Raw genomic sequence first — 17,361 nt, forward strand, 5'->3', positions numbered from 1 at the left:
ACAGCATTTATTTGTGTTTGTCTTCAGCTGTCCTGCTGCCTGAGACTGTTGCTGGGTATGTGAGCCTTCCTGACTGGTATGTGTGGCTATTATGGACACCCCTGTCACTCAGGCCATTTCCTGCAGTGGGTTTTGTCACCCGGTGTAGTACTAGTTACTATGGTGACTCCAGTATGTGTTATAGATCTCATGCTACCACTATGGGTGTCTACTCTCTGCTGCCTTGACATCCGGCCACCCAATTCCCTTGCATGTTCACATCCATACCATAGCTACAGGTAAAAACACATTCTACTCCATTTGGAAATTGGTAGGTTTATTGACTTACCTTGAGGGTGTGCCGGACCTGAGGATGGTGCTGGAGGGCTGCCTATGTTGGATGCAGATAGTACACTCCCTATACATGGTTGGGCACAGGTAGTGTCATGCTTGGCATCCCTTTTACTGACTGTGCGAGTCAGAGAGAGGTGTCATTCCCTGGGGCCCTACTGTGTCAGTGCATATGCTATGCATTGCCTCTTTGCCAAGGCCAGGGCATACTGGGCCTGCAGGGCTGCCTACTGGGGCAGGCTCAGGTTGATCCTCCTCCTCCGAGTCACTCTGTACCTGTACAAGCCTTGGCATTGGTGGAGGGCTGTGTGGCCCTGCCCCATGCTGTTCCTGATGCACCTGTTTCCACAGGATCATATTGTGTAGCATAGCACATAATATTACTATTACTATTAATATTACTATTTGGGTACATGTAGCTGGTGAATACTGCAGGGCTCCACCGGATATCTCCAAACACTGGAACCGTGACTTGAGTATCCCAAACACACACATTATTATATGCCTCTGTGCGTGTGCATCATTATGGCATTGTTGTTCAGGTGTGTGTGCATTTCTGATGGGTGTCATCAGCCATGGCTCCAGTGGGTACCCAGCATCCCCCACTAGGTGTCCGTAGGTGATGTCCACATCAGCAAATCTGTGGTACAGCTGCATCAGTTGCCATATGTGTGAATCGTCATAGCTTCCAGGGCAGCCAGCACACACATGCAGTATAATTCCCTGGGCATCACATATGACCTGGCAGTTGATGGATGGGATGCCCCTGCGGTTGATGTAGGCCCTACCTTGCTCAGCGGGTGGTGTTTTGATGCATAAGTGCATGCAGGGTAGTTAGCTATTTGGTGGAAGAGATGCATATTGCGGCTCAACACCTTACGTGTGTTGAGGAAATATACGTGCTCACTGGCATGTGCTGACATGACATCCAGGAACTGGTAGAATACTCTGGATGCTGATGCCTGTGCGATGCCCATATTATCCCCAGTTGTAGTTTGGGAGGTACCTGTAGCTAGTATACCTAGGCCTACACATACTTTGGTATCCACTGGGATGTGTTCCCCTCGGCCAGTGTGGTCTGTCAGGTGTGGCCTGCACAGCTCAATGATTTGCTGTAGGAGGTCTCTGTACACCCTATAGTGCTCCACTATCTCCAGCTCATGTATCCCCTGGTAGGTTACCCTGGGTCTGTACACTCTTCTCTGTCTCCTCACTGTGGGTTGTTTGGCAGCATTGACATCCTCACCACCCTCAGTCTTTTGCACATGTTGTTCTATGTTGCCTGCTTCAGCCCTTCTCATTTTGTAAGTTTGGTTTTAACATTTCCCCACTTGTATACACCAGTTGTGTAGAGTGTGGAATAACCAGGGGGGTAGGTGTTTGCATGGTTTATAGTGGTGTTCTGGGCTGGACTGGTCTGCTTTCTGTGTGATTAGCTGATTCTGATACATTTCTCCTGGCAGCTCAGCTAGTTCTCCTTGATTACCTTCCTACTGCTGTTTTCCCTTCCCATTGCCTCCCTGTTTAGGCCCGTGTGTGTGCCACGCAAACAGAGTGCTCAAATGTGCACAGAGCTGCTTTTTCTTGGTTTAACTTCCTTTTTCTTCCTGTAAAACCCGGTGCGTGGCGCGCACACCTGCTTACACTTTGTAAAGAGTGCTAGGCAGGTTTAGACACACCCCTAGCTTAGCTGTGCTAAGCTAGGAGCAATCCCGAGCCACAGGTCTCCAATCCACTTACAGTATGCTTGACACCCCCCCCCTTGATGTCACCTATATCCTAGTCTTGCACCCAGCTATTTATACTCTTACACTCTTGGGATCTGCCTCACACCCCGTGAAAATCTAGGATTCACTAACCCTGCCATCATTTGCATAGGATTGCCTGCTAATGCATAGTTACATGTCCCACACTGAGCCTCCCCCCTTAGCAACCATTACTCACTGGCCAGGTTGTCTTCTGACTGCCATTGACTTGCATGGCAGAATACTGATTTCAGTTAGAATGCTTATTTTAGGTTTATTTTATTATTTTCCCCCCAATCCCGTTTGCGTGTCGCTGCCCTATGCTTAACCAAGCAAGATCAGCGAAAAGAAAATTAAAAGTTGTTTATTTTTTTTTTTTAACAGTTTGCAATGCCAATGGCCTTCTACTAGGGCAGTGGCATGCTTCCTCAATGATATGCAGCCTTTATTTGGAGATTTCATAGCTCCATTAGGTAGATTGCATAACTGTACTCGGTTACTAACCAAGTACATTTCTGCTCACTGCACTCATCCTGCACGGATGGCTGCCAGATTACTGGATTGCATATTACCCTCATTTGCATGATTTTCACCTGCAAATGAAGATAATTTGCATACAGGAGCTCGGTCCATGCAGGATTAGCCTAAGAGCTCACGTGCACTTCCCGGGAGCTCGTTCTTGGATCCCACATTGGCCATATTGCCGAAAATAGCTCTTAAACTAATCCTGCACGCTATAAAGGGCTTCATAAATCTGGGGGAGTGTGTGTGCATGAGTGCATGTGTGTTTATGTGTGAGTGTATGTGTGTGTGTGTGTGTGTGTGTGTGTGTGTGTGTGTGTGTGTGTGTGTGTGTGTGTGTGTATGTGTGTGTGTGTGTGTGTGTGTGTGTGTGTGTGTGTGTGTGTGTGTGTGTGTGTGTGTGTGTGTGTGTGTGTGTGTGTGTGTGTGCATGTGTGTGCGTGCGCATGCATGTGTGTGTGTGTGTGTGTGTGTGTGTGTGTGTGTGTGTGTGTTGGTGTGCATGAATCAAATCAACATTTATTACATTGGTATATGCAGCTGATTAATACTGTACAGCACATTTTGGTGTTAACAGCATAAGTGAATCATTATCTTGGACTGACTTACAGTGCACTCTTGACAGTGTGGTGTATGTTCTGTTTAAGATCATAAACAGTGGGATAAGGAAGTTTGCCTTTTATCTCATTGTTGTGTATTCTTGGAGTTAGTATCTATCTATATATATATATATATATATATATATATATATATATATATATATATATATATATATATATAAAGTATTGGGATTCTCCTTGCAAAACCAATTTGTTTTAATTTTTCTGGATTTTATGTGGACCATGTTCCTAGTGGCAATTGGTTATATAGCTTTGCTACATGGAATATTTTTTATTTATTTATTTATTTAACATTTGTTATCGAGGCTAGTCTGACTGGACAGCAAGTGTTCATTTTCAGCAGTGTCCTGGGGAGAAAAGCTCCATAAACGTGAGAAAATAAAAATAAAAATATGCACATTACATGAGCATAAAATTATAATGTAAATGCAATAGAGATGAAAAAAATAATAAAGCATAAAAAATGATTACAAGTGGATGGTAGAGGTGTTACAATAGATAAAAATAACAATTTGCATTATTGCCCATTCCTGGAATAGATGAACAGATAACATTTGGTATAATATATACAGTGAGTGACTTATCAAAATATCAATATATACATTTGCAACATTGCCCATTCCTGGAATGGATGAACAGATAACATTTTGTACAATATATACAGTGAGCAACTTAGAGGCAATCTGACAAAGTATTTCCTAGCATAATCAGTGTATAAGAAGTTTATATAGAAGCCTTGGCTTGACAGAGTAAGCACTTGTGCTATCCATATATATCCTTATATCCCTATGGTTATATATGGTTTCATGGAGGTTCATTGCAGTGGCATAAATGGTTAGTGTAGTGATATGATTTGAGGAGGCTCTTAAAAGAGGATGTACATTTTTGAAGTCTGAGGTTAGGAGGGAGGTAGTTCCAGGTCTTAGCAATTTCATGTTTTTACATATAGTGGTTTCAATTAATGCTTTGTTGCCGAAGCGTAGTTGTCAATTAGAATTGTAGAAGTTAAGACGGCTGATCACAGCAGGTTTTTTTTTTGGGATAGTACAATATTTGGTGAGCTAGGTTGAATTGATGGTACCTTAGTAGGTTGGGGAATTCTAGCCAATGTAGGGTATGTAGGGTGTGGCAATGGTGGGAACGTGATTTGGCATTGGCAGAAAATCTAGCGATTTTGTTATAGTAAGCGGAAAGTTTATTTAAGTCGGTTTTATTTAGATTTGTTAGTGTGCGGAAAGTGTATAGCAGTGTAGATAGGAGGTGGGTTCTGGCTCTGGCAATATGAAATTCAGAGGTTAGATACCTATTACATCTGTAGAGAGAGCCTAACTTTCTGTGAACTTTAGAAATGGTTATTGATTTGTGCCTGTTAAATTTGAGCTGCTGGTTGATGGTAAGTCCTAGGAGTTTGGCCTCTGAGACAGGAATAATTTGGGTCTTGTTGGCAACGAATATGGAGAAGGATAGGTTGTTGTCCTTGGTTGGATGGAACAGCATCAGTTGTTTTTTGTTGGAGTTTAATATCAGCTGTGAGTTCTTGAGCCAGTTCTTAGTTTCAGTAAATGCTAGTTGGACGTTTTGTTGGATAATTTGGATGTTGGATGTGGAGCATATGAGGGTTGTGTCACTGGCAAATTGGACTACATCAGCTTTTGTGGTTGCCAAGTGGAGTTGGTTGGTGAAGACATTAAAAAGAAGGGGGCTGAGAATTGAACCTTGGGGTATGCCTAGAGTGATTGGGAGTAGGGGAGATAGGGAGTTGAGCCATTTGATGGACTGGTCGCAGTTGTCTAAGTAGATCTTGAAACAGAGCAGAGGGAGGGTGTTAAAGTTGAGGTCAGAGAGGCAGATTAGAAGTTTTTTGTGAGAAACCACTTCAAATGCTTTGGATAAGTCTAGAAAGGTAGTTGATACTAGTTTGCCTTGGTTCCTGTAGGAGTTTATAGTGTTGGTGAATCTGAGTAGGGCAGTGGAACTGCTGTGGGATGGGTGGAAGTCTTGTTGGGTTGAAGACAGAAGGTTGTTTTAGAGGAGGTGCGAGAGGATTTGTTGATGAATGCACCTTTCAAAAATCTTTGAGAGAGGTGAAAGTATTGCAATTGGATGAAAGAGAGGTTGGTAGAGGGGCCACCTTTGTGGAGAGGAATGATGAATGAAGTTTTCCACAAGGTTGGCACTGTGTGCTCGATAATTGATCTGCTAATTAGTAATGAAATGGGATAGGATATAGCTGTGCATGTGAGTTGGAGGTATTCATGGGGAGGTTGTCAGCAGCAAGGATGGTAGGTTTGAGTTTAGCTAAGAAGTTTTGTATGGTGGATATTTGTACTGGCTTGAGTCAGCAGTGGAATTGTCAATCCTGAGAAAAGGGATTTTCCTGCAGAAGGTCGAGTTTGTGTGTTTGGTCAACAGATGCTTAGTTGACCACATATTACTAACTAAGCAGCTAGTCAACAGGTGACTGAGATCACACAATTTCCAGGGTTGGGAAATATGCCTTTACCATGTGTTTGTGAAATCTCAGCGTTAACATACATAACATAACTAGCAGGGACCAAAACCCAAAATTAAAATTGGTATCCAGGTAAAGGTCTAGCCAAAATGCAAGAAAAATCTCCAAGAATTCCGACATCTGCACACGTGGCCTCAATCTGGTCTATGACATCAACAGGACTTGTTTGGAGGACATATTTGTGTTCCAGAGACTCCCTTATCTGTGAAATACACTCCCTCTCTATGTCAAGCACAGTACCTCTTTACCCCTTTTTAAGAGCAACCTGGATAACTGGATGGGAAACAGAAAATACACCCCTGGGATTCCACCTGTATCCTTACTGGCAAAGGCATCAGGTACTGACTTGTCTAAATGTGGGCTAAACTCTTGGCTAGGCTTATAAGGGCCACAGAGCCAATAGCCTAGTAACCTCCTATAATCCTATGAAAATGTACTTGACACACCATGGCTGAAATAATAAAATAGCTACTTTAATGAAAATAATAAAATGTATATGGTGAGTGCTTTCACTGTACAACACACTGCTTATACAGACCAGTGAAATTACTAAAGTGTAACACACCTGCTTTTAAAATCAGAAACAACCAATCAGCTACAAATAATCAAATGAGGAAAATCGTTCTTATCCAATCAAAACACTCAAAAAGTGCACAAATCAAGCTACAGATCTGGCTATGTAACCAATCAAAATCATTAGCTATGTGCACAAATCACAGTTCAAGTTGAGCAATAATGGCCAAACAACCTAAAGCAGGAAGTGTTGCTTTCATTCATAGTAAGCTAGACAGTCAAATAATTATCTGTAAACACAAATCAAAATACAGATCTAGGCTGTAACAGCCAATCAAATACAACAGAAAGAAATGCTTTCATACATAACAAACTATAATCATTGTGACGATTGGGGAAAGATGGGCGAAGGCTGCCAGCCTAGTCAAATAGAATTTGATATATAATTATGGCATTTGTAAATAAATGTAAAATACAGGCATATTTTCTTGAATGTAAAGGAATATTGTGAAATGTGGAACTGCAAAATATGTGACAACATATGGAACATATGTGGACAACATGTGGAGGAAGCTACTACATGATAGAGCAAAATCCCAAAAAGGGAAGGCATCTCTGATCAGTATTAGCAAAAAACTAAGGGCACTCATAAAATCGTCAAAGGCCAGCTTTGAGAGAAAAATTGCACAGGACACTAAGGATAATCACAAGGCTTTCTTTAGTTATGTTAGGAACCTGGGTGGGAATTCCCAGATATGCTCAGAATTAGTCCAAAATGACAAAAAATACACTGATCCCACAGACATTGCCAACATCCTAGCTGACAGGTTCAGTGCAAACTTCTCCCCTCCCACCAAAAGGGCAAATATCTATCCCAGCAGAGTGCTGCCCCCTGACATCTCAGATGCTCAGGTGGGAGCCGCCTCCAAAGCAAAAACACAGCATCAATGGGACCAGACGGTGTCCCAGGCTGCATCCTACATGAACTCCAAGAAGAGCTAAACCCAAACATAAAACTACTGTTCAATCTCAGCCTTACTACAGGATATGTACCCAAAGAGTGGCGTGCAGCAACAGTGGTCCCTCTCCACAAAGGTGGTGCCTCAACGGACCCTGGAAACTATCGCCCCATAAGCCTGACTAGCTTGGTCTGCAAAGCTATGGAAAGGATCATCATGGACCTCATAAATAAAGATATTGGGGACCTACAGACACTGGATCCTACCCAGTTTGGCTTTGTTAAGGGCAGATCCTGCCTCTTAAACCTGGTTGACTTCTTTGAAACAGTCACCAAGGCCATTGACGAAGGGAAGGTGGTCCACACAGCCTATCTGGACCTCGCAAAAGCCTTCAATACAATACCCCACTCGGGCATTATAGATAATCTCACCAGCTTAAATATAAACCCCTATGTCACTAGATGGGTTGCAAACTGGCTCAAGGACAGAACCCACATGGTTAGAATTGCTGGAGCCATGTCAGACTCCAAACCAGTTACAAGTGGCATCCCACAAGGCTCAGTCCTAGGACCTCTCTTGTTTGGTATATATTTCTCGGAGGTACAGGCCAACACGGAAGGACTGTGGCTGACCAAGTTCGCAGATGACTGCAAACTGGGCGCCATAATCGACTCTCCAGCCGACACAAGCATCCTCCAAAAGGGCCTCGTAGAAACAGACAACTGGTGCCAGAGCCATGGCCTCAAGCTAAACGCCAAAAGTGTATAGTCATCCCTTTGGCAAAACAAAGTGTCCACAAATTACCACATAGGTGGTAATCCATTAAGTACAGAATAAGTAATTAGGGACCTGGGGACCCAAGTTGATAGCAATCTCTCATTTGACAACCACGTGGCCAAAGTGGTTAAAAACATTTTATATAGCCCACCTAATCATGAAGGGATTCACATCTAGATTAGGGGAGGTCATCGTGCCTCTTTACTCATCCCTCATCAGGCCCATAATTGAGTACAATGCCCCTTTTGGGATGTACCTTACCAAACACCTGCAGCAACTGGAAAGACCCCAAAAGTACCTCACCAAGAGGATCAAAGGGCTCAAACAGATGCCATATGCTGCCCGGTTAAAGAAACTCCAGCTCTACTCAGTGGCATACCGCCTGCTCAGAGGTGACCTGTGCCTGACGTATAAGGCCATGTCCAACCCGGAATTAAGGGACATGCTGTGTTTTAATTATTTATTATTAAATATTTTTAAAACCTTCTACCTGTGTCTGATTTGTGTAGAGATAAGCTCCAGAGTACATTGCATATTTATAGAGGTTATTGTAATAAACCACTCTAAAGTAAGCCTTGACTGTTAGTCATACTACCATTGGATATTAATATTGCACATTAATAATTAGACACCCTTTTAAGGGCCTTTTAGTAGCTGATATTATTAACTGGGTGGTGGCAATAATTACTACCATATAGTCTGGGTAAAGGGGCACAGTTGGAGAATTTGTGTCAGCCTTTCCCAGGAGTGTCTGTGAAGTTGTATAAATACTTATCTCAAAGCGTGTGTGTTGTGTCAGCTACTTGGCAGGGACATAAAGCACTGGTTGGACAGATAGGGTACTGGAGGTTTTAGCTTGCCCAGTTAGGCTGAGACCTGGACCCTAGAGCTGTGCCAGTGGGGAGTCTTATTGGAGACCTGGTGAGCAAGGGAGCAGCCAGCCCCAGACTGACTGTGATCTCTTTGTGTACTTAAGGGAAATTGTACTTTACTGTGTGTATTAGTTAGCCTTTCCTCTTCTAGGAGACAACCTCCCTGGTGTTAATGGTGAGGATTGAGGCTCCTTGATTGCTGTGCCAGGGCACGGTTGTCACAAGTGTTTGGCAGTGGTGGGATCTACTTCACTTACTAATTGGCTTGCAGTGGTGTGGGGTAGAGGTAGCATGTCTTCAGAAGAGTATGGAAAGCTGACAAGGAGCCAGCTGGTGGAGATGTGCCAGGCTAGTGGACTGGTGCATGGAAACTTGACTAAAGCAGACCTGATGGCAGCCTTGGTTACAGCTACATCAGAAAACAGCAGCCTGGAGGATAATCAGACTGACGGTGGAGATACAATATCCTCAGAGAATGGACAGCTCAACCTTTCTGCAGTGGACCTAAAAATCCAGCTGGAGCAAGAGAGACTTGAGTTGGAGGCCTGGCATATGGAACTAGAAGCAGTCAAGAAAATGAGGAGTCTACAAGCTGAGGAAAATGAATGGCAGAGGAGGCATGAGAGGGAAATGCTGACTCTTCACTAGAGTCATGGAGGTAATGGGGAAGGGAGTAACTGGACCCCAGTAGCACAAAAGGTCAGTAAATTTCTTCCACAGTTTAAAGAGGGGCACTGGTCCGAAGTGCATCAGACACGGATATCCTTCAGAAGGGACTCACAGAAACAGATAGCTGGTGCCAGAGCCATGGCCTGAAGTTAAACGCCAAAAAATGTATAGTCATACCCTTCGGGAAAAACAAGGTAACCCAAAGCTACCATATAGGTGGCAATCCACTAAGCACAGAAGAGGTTATCAGGGACCTGGGGACCCAGGTTGACAGTGGCCTTTCTTTTGACACTCACGTTGCTAAAGTGGTTAGAAAGACCTTCTACATTGCCCACCTGATCATGAAGGGATTCACATCCAGATCTAGTGAGGTCATTGTTCCCCTGTACTCTTCACTTATCAGACCAATGATCGAGTACAATGCCCCATTCGGGATGTATCTCGCCCGACATCTGCAGCAATTGGAGAGACCCCAAAAGTTCCTCACCAAAAGGATAAAGGGACTCCAAAATCTGTCATATGCTGCCAGATTGAAGAAACTCCAGCTCTATTCAGTCGCATACCGTCTGCTCAGAGGTGACATGTGCCTGACATACAAGGCCATGTCCAAGCTGGAATTAATGGACATGCTCCACCTCAAAAAATCCAAATCCACCAAAACCACTAGTGCAAGCGACTTAAACCTTAGTACAGATATAAATAGGATGTGCTGGAGGAATAGATTTATCACTCAGAGACTCCCTATGCTGTGGAATAGAGTCCCAGTCCATGTGAGGCAGAGCACCTCGCTGGCTCTGTTCAAGAGAAATCTTGACCTGTGGATGGGAGATCGGAGGTTTACCTCGGGAATCATCTCTGTGTCACTGCTGGACAGAGGCACAACAAACTAATGGGCACAGTATTTTTTCATATAAGGGGTGGCGTAAGCTACAAAAATTTGGGCTAGGCTTATAAATGCCTTGGGGCAGATAGCCTAGTATAAACCTATGAACCTATGAACCTATACGTTTGATAGATTTATTCATATGTTTGAGCGGGTATGTAAACAGTATGAAGTTGACCAAGGGCTTTGGGTACGGTTCCTGACCCCCTTACTCCATGGCAAAGCTGTAACTTCTTTAGCAAAAATGCATGACACTAACTGTTTTGATTATACTGCTGTAAAAAGACATTTATTGGAATGTTTTAAGCTAACACCTGAAATGTATAAGAAAAAGTTGCGTGAGCATAGATGCAAGGCAGATGAAAATGTATGTGAATATGTTGCTGAACTGAGCACTTACTTTCATAGCTGGGTGAGTGGATGTCAGGTCACCTCTTTTGAAGGGCTGGCAGACCATTTGGCAAGGGAACAAGCCCTTAGCACTTTGCCTGAGGACATGAGGATCTGATTAGCTGATAGACAGTGTGCTACTTCAGAGGAGTTGGGGATGAAGCGAGACCTATACCTAGCAAACAGGGCAGCCCTACACAGGAAAGGGACCCCCAGTACTGCTCATGGGACTAAAGGAACCCATGATGGGCAGCACAGACTGCCACAACAGAATCTACCAGTAGCATGGGAAGCCACTAGTCCAGGTACACATCCAGGAGCTATGGTTAAATGTTTTGAATGCAACCAGTGGGGCCATGTGGCATACAGGTGTCCATGGAGGCAAGGTGGGGAACAAAAGGTGAAAGAGCCAGTAAGTAGGAAAGACAAAATGCCAACAGTGGGTTGTCTTGAGACATCAGGGGTATGGAACTACTATCCTGCAGATGTCCTGAGAGGGAAGGATTTGGAAGAGGCAGTACTATGTACTTATGCAGTTACATGCAGTAAGGCTAGGAGACAAGAATGTGGGTCTGGTAGCCTGTGAGAGACCCAGACAGACTGCATACTTGCAGCCAGGACTGCTGAGGTGGTTACTTCAGGGAGTGAGCTATGCTGCAGCAGTGAGACTGAATGTGAGCCACAGCTGATTGTGGGTACTGATGGTCCCTTGGACAGAGTGACTCAAAAGGAGAGGTGAGTAGTAGTACCCAGGCTGACATTGAGGCACCGCTGTCAGAGGATGACATACTTCCTGTGGAAGGGGAGCTGGGAAGGGTTACAAGGTGCAACTTGAGACAGGCTCAGCTCTCAGACCCTACATTGCAAGGCCTGAGGCAGGTAGCTAGGGAGGCACCTGATTCTCAAGGGAAGGGGGAATCTGTATACTGGAACAAAGGTTTTACTATACAGAAACTGGACCCCTGGGAGAAGGCTAGAAGGTGAGAGAGTACAGCAGTTGGTATCACCTAGAGCTTACTGTCTGGCGCTTCTAGCCATAGCTGACGATATTCCCTTTGCAGGTCATATGGGCATAAAACGTATAAAGAGGCATATTATGCAAAACTTCTATTGGCCTGGGATTTCCATAGATGTAACAGGGTACTGCAGGGCCTATGAGCAGTGCCAAAAGGTAGGCAAGGCAGGAGACAAGGTGAGAGCTCCTTTGATGCCCTTGCCTGTGATTGAGGAGCCATTTCAGAGGGTAGCTATGGATATTGTGGAGCCTCTGAGTACCCCAAGTTCCACAGGGAAAAAAATATATTCTAGTGACTGTAGATTATGCTATACGATACACTGAGGCAGTGGCTTTGTCCTCCATTGAGGCCGAGAAGGTGGCAAATGCTTTGCTAGATATTTTCAGCAGGGTAGGTTTCCCAAAGGAAATCTTGTCTGACAGAGGTGCCACTTTTATGTCAAACCTGCTGGCCTGTCTTTGGAAGTCCTGTGGGGTGAAGCACATGTAGACCAGCCCCTACCATCCCCAGACTAATGGTCTTGTTGAGAGGTTAAACTCTATGATCAAGTCCATGCTACGGGCATTTGCAGATCAGTTTAAGAGGGAGTGGGACAAATATTTGCCCCATCTGTTGTTTGCTTACAGAGAGATTCTCCAGAAATCCACAGGTTTTTCACCCTTTGAGTTGCTGTATGGGCATAAGGTAAGGGGACCTCTAGATTTAATTTGAGATGAGTGGGAAGGTGAGTGTGAGTCTCACAAAGAGTCTGTTGTGGCATATGTCCTGAACCTCAGGACAAGGCCCAGGGAACTCATGGGCCTGGCCCAGGAGAACCTGACAGAAGCCCAACAACAGAAAAAGGTGTGGTATGACAGGAATGCTTGAGCTAGAGAGTATGCTATAGGGCAGCAGGTGATGGTTCTCATTCCTGTCAGACACAACAAGTTGCAAGAAGCTTGGGAGGGACCCTACAAGGTGGTAAGAAAGGTAAGTGATTTTAACTACATGGTGGAAGTGCTAGGCAGATGGCAGTGGCACAAATTGCACTATGTTAACATGATGAAACTTTACCATGATACGGAGGCCCTTGTGCTGAGCATTTTCAGTGGATTGCAGGAGGAGTCTGAGGGAGATCTGGGGATTGATCCCTCAGTGAGGCTTGGACTGACAAGTTGGTGGAAGGGGTAGCAATGTCCCAGCAGCTATCTCCTACCCAAGTTCAATAAATACGAGCAGCGTTGCAGGAGTTTGGGGGCAGGTTCACTGGAAACCAGGGAGCACCCACCTAGTGCAGCACCAGGTGGATATAGGACCCCATTGGCCTATCAGGCAGGCCCCTTATAGAGTGCCTGAGAGAGTCAAACAGACTCTGAGGGAAGAGGTACAGGAGATGTTGGAACTAGGGGTGATTCAAGAGTCCAACAGTCCCCGGGCCTCACCAGTGGTGTTGGTGCCAAAGATGGATGGCAGTAACATGTTCTGTGTGGATTACAGGAAATTAAATAGTCACACAGAGACAGATGCTTACCCTATGCCTAGGACAGATGAGGCCCTAGAGCAGCTGGGTGGGGCTAAGTATCTTACAACCATTGATCTTACCAAGGGTTAATAGCAGGTGTCCTTGACTCCCAGTGATAGAGAGAGGTCTGCCTTTGTGACTCCTTTTGGATTGTATGACTTCACAAAGATGCCCTTTGGGATGAAGAATATCCCAGAGACTTTCCAGAGGCTGGTAGATCATATCTTAGCAGGAGCAGGAGGGTTTGCCCTTGCTTACATGGATGATAGTGCTATCTACAGCCATTCCTGGCAGGAGCACCTTCAGCATGTCAGGGAGATGCTTGGCAGACTACAGAGGGTAGAGTTGACCATTAAGCCGAGCAAATGTCAGGTGGGTAGGGCAGAGGTCTCCTACCTAGAACATAGAGTGAGGAGTGGTAAGATAAAGCCAAAACCTGCCAAAGTGGAAGCTATTCAGGCATGGCTTGCACCTTGTACCAAAAAGCAGGTGAGGGCATTCTTGGGGACAGCAGGGTACTACAGAAAGTTTGTTCCTAATTATAGTACCATAGCTGCTCCCCTCACAGACCTGGCAAGGAAGAACTAGCCAGATAACGTAGTATGGACCCCAGCATGTGAGCAGGCACTTCAGAAGCTTAAGGAAGCTTTGGGAGGACCCCCTATTTTAGCCAGTCCAGACTATAGCAAAGAATTTGTTGTGCAGGTCGATGCTTCAAACTATGGGGTGGGGGCTGTACTTATCCAGATTTCTTCAGGGGGAGAAGAGCACCCAGTGGTTTATCTCATAGGCTACAACCCAGGGAGGAATGCTATGCAGCGGTAGAAAAGGAATGTCTAGCCATAGTGTGGGGACTACAGAAACTTCAGCCTTATCTGTATGGAAAAAAATTCACTGTGATGACAGATCACAACCCTCTAACATGGTTAAACAGAACCAGTCAGCAAAATGCCAAGTTGCTAAGATGGAGTCTGGGGTTGCAAGCATATGATATGTCAGTGCAGCACCGCAGCGGGAGTAGCAATGCCAATGCAGATGGGCTCTCAAGACAGGGAATGGGGTGAGGTACATCCAGATAGACCTGACACTCTCAAGTGATGTTTCTCAAGGGGCACTTGAAAAACTTGGTTGAGTTCCCCGGGGAGGAAGAGATGTGATGACTGGGGAGAGATGGGCAAAGGCTGCCAGCCTAGTCAAATAGAATTTGATATATAATTCTGGCATTTGTAAATAAATGTAAAATACAAGCATGCTGTCTTGAATGTAAAGGAATATTGTGAAATGTGGAACTGCAGAATATGTGACAACATTGCACTCTACTGGCCCAGTGAAGCATGCTGTGATCCTTTCATATTAGAATTCTGCTCTAGGGTGGCTGGATGAAGATTTCATGCCCATTGTTTTAAGGCTAAAGTTTATGACCAGAATGTAGATGTGGAATGTGCTTCATTGCTCTGGTTTCTTTTAGAATATACATGTGAAATGTCTTCTATTGTTGTAAGTTTCTTTGCAGGTGTTAGATTGCTAAATAATGCAGTTTGTGGCCTGAGAACTCAGACCGGGTGTTAAGATGATGCAATATGAATACTGGGAAAACCTAAGTGTCAAAAATGATGTAATTTGGGATGGCCTTAGAGACATGTTTGTTAGTAATGTTTAAATACTATTTCTCACAAGAGACTTAAAGCATTTTGACTTTGGATATCTCACTTATCAGCACCCTGCCTTATGCTCACATGTAGGTTTTAACACTGTGATTTCTTGTAGGAATAGTTAAAGCTAGTGAAAATTGATTAGGTATTTTTCTTTGAAATCAGACCTGTCCTACTGTATTATTTTAAGTTTCTTTGTGATCTCTGAACTTTTAGATATTTCTGTGGTGTAGTAGTTTTGTCTTGTGTTTTAATTATTTATTATTAAATATTTATAAAACCTTCTACCTGTGGCTGATTTGTGCAGAGATAAGCCGTAGAGTACATTGCATATTTATAGAGGTTATTCTAATAGGCCACTCTAAAGTAAGCCATGACTGTTAGTCATACTACCATTGGATATTAATATTGCACAGTAATACCTGGACACTCTTTTAAGGGCCTTTTAGTAGCTGATATTATTAATTGGGTGGTGGCAGTAATTACTACCGTATAGTCTGGGTAAAGGGGCACAGTTTGAAAATCTGTGTCAGCCTTTACCAAGAGTGTCTGTGAAGTTATATAAATACTTATCTCAAAGTGTGTGTGTGTTGTATCAGCTACTTGACAGGGACAAGAAGCACTGGTTGGACAGAGAGGGTACGGGAGGTTTTAGCTTACCCAGTTAGGCTGAGACCTGTACCCTATAGCTGTGCCAGTGGGGAGTCTTATTGGGGACCTGGTGAGCAAGGGAGCAACCAGCCCCAGACTGACTGTGATCTCTGTGTGCATTTAAGGGAAATTGTACTTTACTGTGTGTATTAGTTATCCTTTCCTCTTCTAGGAGACAACCTCCCTAGTGTTAGTAATGAGGACTGAGGCTTCTTGATTGCTGGGGCAGGGCACGGTCATCACAATCATGAAGCTAAACAAACAGTAAACGTATTGTTTCAAAACGCTATTGTTTTGTACAGGTGTGACAGATAAAGCTTCATTTAAACCAGGAAAGCTATCTCATTTAGACACACAATCCATTTACATTCAGCACACTCATTCCTATTCCTTATATTACTGCCCCTCAAATTTAAGTGTACAACTTCTAACAGTAAAATAATAAACAATATGATCAGCCCCATAATCATTCAAATGCCTCGCCAAAGGGTTCTTGCTACAACTTTTACGTATATTAATGTGTTCTAAAATTCTTTCTTTAAAAGAGCGATTTATCTTCCCTACATAAAACTATTTACAAGCCTGACACTTTCCATATATAATATTAAAATCCGTTGGTGTATGTAGAAAAGAACTGCAAACCCAAATGTGGCTGCCTGCACTACAAGATCTACAAGGAAACATGCCTTCATGAATAAATTGGCCTTCTTCAGAGTCAAATTGATTATAGCATAGTTGTTTCTGTTTGATCTGTTCATGAAGGCAAGTTTCCTTGTAGATCTTTCAGTGCATGCAGCCACATTTGGGTTGGTAGTTCTTTTCTACATACACCAACAAATTATAAAGTTTTTTTGAATTTTTACTCTGACTGTAGGACGATGAATGTTGTTTACTATGTGAAGTGTCAGGCTTGTTAATGTTTTTATGTAGGGAAGATGAATCACCCTTTCAAAGACAGAATTTTAGAACACATTAATGATCTACGTAAAAGTTGTAGCAAGAAACCTTGGTCGAGGTATGTGAACAACTATGCGACTGGTTATAGTTTTAGATTTTTACTTTTAGAAGTTGTTCACATAATTTGTGGGGCGGTGATATAAGGAATATGACTGAGTATGCTGAACTTAAATGGATTGTGATTCTAAATGCTGACAGCTTTCCTGGTTTAAAAGAAGCTTTATTTGTCAAATCTGTATTAAAGAATCCTGTTTTGAGACACTGAATTTACAATTTGTTTAGCTTCATGCTTATACTTTGTTATGTATGAAAGCATTTCTACCTGTTGTCTTGGACTGGCTGTTACAGCCTAGATCTGTATTTTGATTTGTGTTCATGGATACTATTTTTGATTGGTTACCTTACTATGAATGAAAGCAACACTTTCTGTTTAAACCAAATTAGTTGTTATGGCTCATCTTGAACTGTGATTTATGCATATAGCTAATGATTTTGATTGGCTATGTGACACAGATCTGTAGTTTGATCTGTGCACTTTTTGAGTGTTTTGACTGCATAAGAATGATTTTCATCATTTGATTATTTGCAGTTGATTGGCTGTTTCTGATTTTAAAAGCAGGTGTTGTATACTTTTGTAATTTCACTGTTCTGAAGAAGCAGTGTGTTGGACCACAAAATCGTTCACAATATACATTTTATTATTTTTATTAAAGTAGTAATTTTTTTATTTCAGCCATGGTGTGTCAAGTAAGTTTAGGAATTCTTACATAAATAGCAGAGGGTCGGGCATGC

Source organism: Protopterus annectens, chromosome 1.part1 (assembly GCF_019279795.1).
Source record: "Protopterus annectens isolate FY-2018-M chromosome 1.part1, PAN1.0, whole genome shotgun sequence".
Lineage (NCBI taxonomy): Eukaryota > Metazoa > Chordata > Ceratodontiformes > Protopteridae > Protopterus > Protopterus annectens.